The following is a 6,812-nucleotide window of genomic DNA, read 5'->3' on the forward strand; positions in this document are numbered from 1 at the left end:
TATATCATTATCAGTTTTTAAATTAAATCTCATAAGCATGTTTAAATAAATTTCATTCAAATGGATAGTATTTTTTGTTATTTTTTATGATGCTATGTATATGCTTAAGTAGAAATATTTCAAATATAGCAGATCTTTGTCCATCACACAACAATGGGGTTAGGGAATTTATCATAATACTATATCATAACCCTAAACTTATCATGGAGCTTAAAAGATTAATCATTTTCAAATGCATCGGTAGCATATCCCCTGCTAGATTTTGTAGATTAGAGCTAAGCATAAAATGATGAAAATTAAAAGCATAAGATAAAAATGCTTAGGTTGTTTAATTGAGGGGGAGTTCTTTAAAATTCATCCAATGAACATTTTTAATTTGTGCTTATATTTTTTGGATGATTTGTTGTTGAGCTAAATGGAGATATCCATTTGTGCTTAATGGATATATTTTCTGATGGATGAATATTTTTTTTTTAATTTGATCTGCTTTGAATTGAATGCTACTGTCCATTGCTGTTATATTTTTGATGGACAATTTATATTTTATTCGATATACATGCCCGTATTGAATGCCTCCTGCATGGCGGATGCAGTGATATCAATTGCATTCTGGTAGTAGATATAGGTTCTTGCATGCTTGAGCTGAATTATAAATTGATTGCGTGAATCTATCAGGTTTTAGGTACATGGAAAAATAGGAAATGTTCAATTTACAGACGAAATGATGCCAAAATTTTGGTAGAAATTTTTCCAAAAATGAAACCATGTATTGGGATAATAATTTAATGCATGCTAAAATATTTTTAAAAGGATGAGTGAATCATAAAAGAATATTATTTTTCATCCTTAGTTATAGGTGCATGCTGAACCTTCGGCTGGTGCAGGTTGAATTTTAAATGTTATATGCTAAACTAAAAAACATGCATAGTCTTAATGTTTATCTCCTAGGTTGCTAGATAATTAAATAGGTTAGTACATGTCAAATCCAAAAAGCTCTAAATTAAAAGATGTACACATTATGTTGTTGTAGGAGGGACTAGTTCATGGACACCATTAGGTCCAAATCTTTGGGTTATGCCCTTTCACTCGAACTCAAATGGTAAAACATCATACTTGTATTTGAACTTCTCATATTTTGATGATGGTCCATAAATTAGGAAATTTGCATGACTTAGGGGGAGTTTTTCATTTTGCACATACTCATTGGTATTATGAGTTGTGTCATCCTTTTATTGATCCCCTATTGCATACCTATTGAGTATAGCCTCGATTGGCTATCGTGCCTTAAATTGAAATGCAATAAGTCATGCTTGTATGTGCTAAAATGCCTATATTCGCTACATGCTGAATTTATTTGGAAAGGATGAATATATGAGAAATGCTCTTAAATGACTATCATCCTTGAATTAGATTGCAAGTAAGTATGCATGCAAACATACAGGGGGAGTTTAAGACCCACTTTAAAAAAGAATGAATAGAACTTAATGCGTAAAATTTCTTGTGTGCTAAGTAATATTAAAAAGGATGAACATATGATGGATGTGCTTGAATGAAATTCATTCTTGAATGTTAATGCACTTATGTATGCTTGAGACCATGCCGAGGAGCATAAGTCCCAATCTTAAGAAAAATTAATAGCTTCTGCCCCATGGACTCACACTATTATTGTTTCTACTTTTTGAGTCCGAAGCCTTTTCAGGTACCCTAAACGTCATATCTTGTCTTTATTGAATCATCTTTGATATGGATTGTTCCTCATACGCACGAACACTGCACATAACTTCATGTTTGCATTTTCTAGTGCATGTGTTATCCATAGTATCTAAGCACATATTTAAATTGATAGGGGGAGCATCAAAACTTAAAATCCTATCTTGTGTTGCTCACTAACATTGTAGGCTTAGATATATTTTGAATTTATTGTGGCATGTGCTTAAATGTGATGTTTATATTGAATATTTTTTTTTGAATATTATAAATGAAAATATTTTGTTTGCCACAGTATCTTAGGCTCTGCCATGTGATCCTTGTTTTAAATTGATCTAATATCTTTAAGATCCACCTGGTTGATTTTTCTAGTTATACAATTATCTTTGCGCTTGTTTGCTAAACCAGAAAAATAATGCTTGCTTTAAAGTTTCTTTTTCTGCAAGCATTGTCCCCAACATTTATTGATGATCATAAGGGGAATATATATATAGATATATATATATATATATTTATTTATTCACTTATATATATATATTTATATTCTTACGGTAAGAAATGATTTTAAGTGATACATACCTTATTTCTTGCTAGTGTGCTTAAATGCCTTCATGACTGTGCTTTTCTTGTATTAAAATCTTACGTGTTGGCCTAATAAGGCTTATAATTCTTATTTTGATGATAACAAATCAAGATAAATTTGATATGGTTTTCAAGATGAACTGTTTTAGGAAGCAGATAAAGCTCAAGTATTTCAAAGCCAAACTCAAAGATTAATAAAGCTCATGATGGACATACTTTATAAAAGCTTGAAGAATGAAAGATGATTGAAAGCTCAAAGATGATATATGATCAAGGAAAGATTTCAAAACAAGGATTTACATAAAGATCAAAAGTTTAGAGTTTTAAGGATGTCTCTATGTAAGTACTTCATGTAAACTTCAATATAAATTGAATTGAAGCTCTTGCAAATAAAAAGAAACTAAGAAATTTATTCTTGAAAGACCTTAAAATATGTTTTCTAAATCAAAATGATAAAGGTCTTAAATGGGGAAAGAAATTTTCAAAGTGAAAAAAGAATTTTCTGAGAGCCAGGCGATTGCCTAGGCAAACTTGGGCTCTACTCTTTTTGAAACCTTGATGTTTACTCCAAGCAAAATTGGGGGGCAAGGAATTATCTTTTAAACATCTATAAATAGCCCGAATAATAATGATTTTATACACCAAGAAATTTTATAGCAATCAAAAACTCTTAAAGCTCTTAATCTCTCTTATTCTCATCCTACTTTCACTACTGAATTAATGTCGATCCTAACTCCAAATTTGAGTCTTCAAAGTCTGAATATTTCAATACATAGAAGATAAGTTCAGTGATCTAAATTCAATTGAGCTTCAATCTCTTTATATTGATTTACATTGAAGTATATTTGTACTGAATATTGTACTAACCAGTTCTATTTTGAGAGTGTCTTTTGTACACAAATTTCGCTCTACTTGATTCTTGTTTCTATACGATTCAAGGTTGTTGGATTGTCGTGTCAAGCAAGGGGATATTGTTTGGAGAGGCTGGCTTTAGCCTAATCGAAGGAGTGTTGTGAATAGTGTTGTTCTGCCCGGCAAAGGAACTAACTTAGTGAATCCTTTGGTGGTTTGCCAAAGGCGACGACGTAAGCTGGGTATAAGCTGAACCTTGTAAAACTCTATGTTCCTCTCTCTCTCTTCCCTACTCTTTATTTTTCAGCATACTTTTCAAATTGTGTGGATTCTTTAAAATTTCTGAATTCTAAGTGTTTGGTTATTAAATAGAATGGAAGATAATTTGTTTTGGTTTGACCAGCATTGATTGCGGAAACCGAAAGGGATTACGTTGGTTGATCATACTAAACTTATTAAACTGAAGGTTTATTTTAAAATTGAACCTTGGGAAGAAGTGTGATTGTGAATTTCAACACAGGGCTTATCCAAATTCAACATGCACTGCATATTACTACAGGACTATTGTCACAAGAATCAAGTGCTTGGTTATTTTGTATTGATTGTGGTTGTTTTGGATTGATTATTTTACAAGTACTTTGTGATTATGTTTGGGTTGCATTTATTGCTGTAATATAAAAACTTTTAAAAAGAACATAAATCTTTTAAAACCCAATTCACCCCCCTCTTGGGAACTATATCCTATTTTCATTAGGTTATGAAGATTTATTGTTTATAAATTTTAAAAGGGTGTTGCGTCACTGGTTCATGGATATTTCATGAAATGCATTTGAACTAGTTAGATCATGTTTATGCTCAAAACTTTTTTTTTTTTTTTCATATTCCGCATGTTTTTAAATTCCAATCTTTGCAGGGTCTTATGTTGTGCTTAAATTGAAATAGTTTGTGTATATTTCTAATCTGGCATTATTCATCATGTCATTTTCTTTTGACCAGTTAAACTGTGTTGTGTGCTTTATTGCCATATATCTTTCAAATAGTTATAAAATTTTTATGCCCATAATCTATACTAAAAATAGGGAGAGTTTTGTTTAAAATATTTTTAAAAAGGGGAATTTTCTTTACTAATTCTGCCTTTTAAAAGATCAAAATATTTTTATTACTTAGCTTAGCCCTTTTTGTTGATGCCAAAAGGGGGAGAATTTTATGTGCAAAATGTCTATGACAAAAAATAAGAATCATTGGCTTGTGTTGATATTAAGTGTGGATTGTGGTTGGTTTAATTAAGCATTAAAAACCAAATCATTCATGTGTGTTTGCTAAGTTTACAAAAGGTTGTGAATTTTTAAAAAGATTTAAAAGAAACTTTTAAAAAGCCAGTTCAACCCCCCCTCTTGGGACTACACCTTAGTTTTTAATTGGTATTAGAGCGAGGTTATAGAAAATCTTAATTAGAAGCTATATAAAGATTTGAATGGAACACATAGGCGTTGCTCCCTTTGGAAAGGGTCAATCCTCAACCAGATCTTTGATTTTTTGTGGTCTTAACTATACTTTTTGGAAACAAAGAATGAGAATCTACCTTCAAACCATGGGCTGGAAAACATGGAGGGTTGTCACACATGGTGATCTTATCCTTACCAAACTTGTAGATGGAAAAGAAATACCTAAAGAAGAAAAAGACATGACCGAAAATGACCATTAGATGTTGCAAATTAACTCAAGTGCTATAAATACCTCATACCGTGCTCTTGACATAAATGAATTCAATAGGGTCATGGCATGCAAAACAGCAAAAGAGATATGAGACAAACTAGAGGTAACCTATGAAAGTACTGTTGATGTGAGAGATAATAGAATTGGCATGCTTACTAGCGAATATGAAGCTTTTAGGATGAATCTAGATAAACCTAATACAAATATGTACACTAGGTTCACTCATATTATAAACTCCCTCAATGCCTTAGGGAAAACCTACTATCCTTATGAGATGATCCGAAAAATCCTTAGAGGTATTCCACCCATTTGGGAACCCAAAGCCACAACTATAATGGAAGGAAGAAACCTTAAGAATACCTCACTAGATGAACTAATTGGATCTCTTCTTACCTATAAGATGGCAATAAATGAAAGAAATGGAAAATATAAAGCCCAAGAATCCATTGCATTTAACAAAAGCTCTAGTGATGAAGATGAAGAAGAGATGGATGTAAATGAAATTGCTTTCATAACCAAGAAACTTGCAAAAATCCTTAGAAAGAAGAATAAATTTACTAGAAAAATCCAAAACTCAAAATCAGATGAAGATGAAGAAAAGGAAATCAATAAGAAGAAAACAAAGGCTGAACTTCCAACATGTTATAATTGTAAGAAAGTAGGTCACATAAAATCGGATTGTCGACAACTTAAGAAAGATTCCAAAAATAAAAAGAAAAGGGCAATGAAAGCCACTACATCGGAAAATATTAGTGCAAGTAGTTCAGATAGTGAATCAAGTGACCAAGAGGTTTCTTGCTTTATGGCATGGGATGATCATGAAGAACAAAGCTCCTCATCCAAATCATTTAATGATTATAGTGATGATTCATCTAATGAATCCAATGATAAGAGTATGCCATCTTATGAAGAACTAAAAAATGAACTATTCAAGGTTCAAAAGATTCTAGTTAATATGAATAAACGATACACATCATTGAAAAAATAAGAATGAAAGTGCAATGAAAGAATTGAAATCTCAAAACTCGCTAAAAGAGAAAAAAGATTTGAAAATGAAGAGATTAGAAAGTAAGAATGAAAAGGTGATAAAAGAGTTAGAAGATCTAACATCCCAAACTTTCGTTGATAATGAGAAAAATCTATATATTTCTGAACTAGAAAACAAAATCAACAAGATGTCTCAAGTTCAAGTAAAGTTGCAAGAAAGGGGTAAAAATATACAAAACTTAGAAACCTGTGATCTTAAGAGAAAAATTTAGGATGAAACCAAAATCATCTACAACTTCACTTAAGGAAAAGAAAATCTTGATAAAATGATTGGCACAAAAAGAATGTCATTGAAGAAGGCACATGATTCAATGGAGTTGAGAATACAAGGAAAAAGAACCTCTATATGTGGTACTTCGCAAAAGCCTCCAAACATTATGCTAGCACCACCTCAAATGCTTACACACATACCACATGTTTTCTATGTAAGGAGAAAGGAGACATTAAGTTTGAATGTCCATTAAAAAAAAAGGGTGTAAAAATCAAACAAGTTTGGAGAATAAAAGAAACATCATTTGCTAAACCATTAGGACCCAAGAAAGTATGAGTACCAAGATGAAAGCCTTAACTCCTTGATCATATTAGAAGAAGCCAATAAGATAGAAATTGAACAAAGCAGAAATGGAATATATCTTTCTTGAAGATTAATATTGATGACATTAGTGTGAAAATCATGAATATAAAACAAGGCATTGTTGGCCACAATCAATAGATAAATTGTCCAAGGCTTATTTGTCTTGTGCTGCTCCTTGCATTAGAATGCATATGCTTATTAATAACCTTCTTTCTTTTATTAATGTCAAAAAGGGGGGGAGAGATTTGAGTTGAAAATTTGAGTATGAAATAAATTGGTATATAAATTGCATGCAATAAATTGGTATCTATGAAATAAATTGATATCCATGAGC

The sequence above is a fragment of the Malania oleifera genome, chromosome 6 (genome assembly GCF_029873635.1).
Source record: "Malania oleifera isolate guangnan ecotype guangnan chromosome 6, ASM2987363v1, whole genome shotgun sequence".
Lineage (NCBI taxonomy): Eukaryota > Viridiplantae > Streptophyta > Magnoliopsida > Santalales > Ximeniaceae > Malania > Malania oleifera.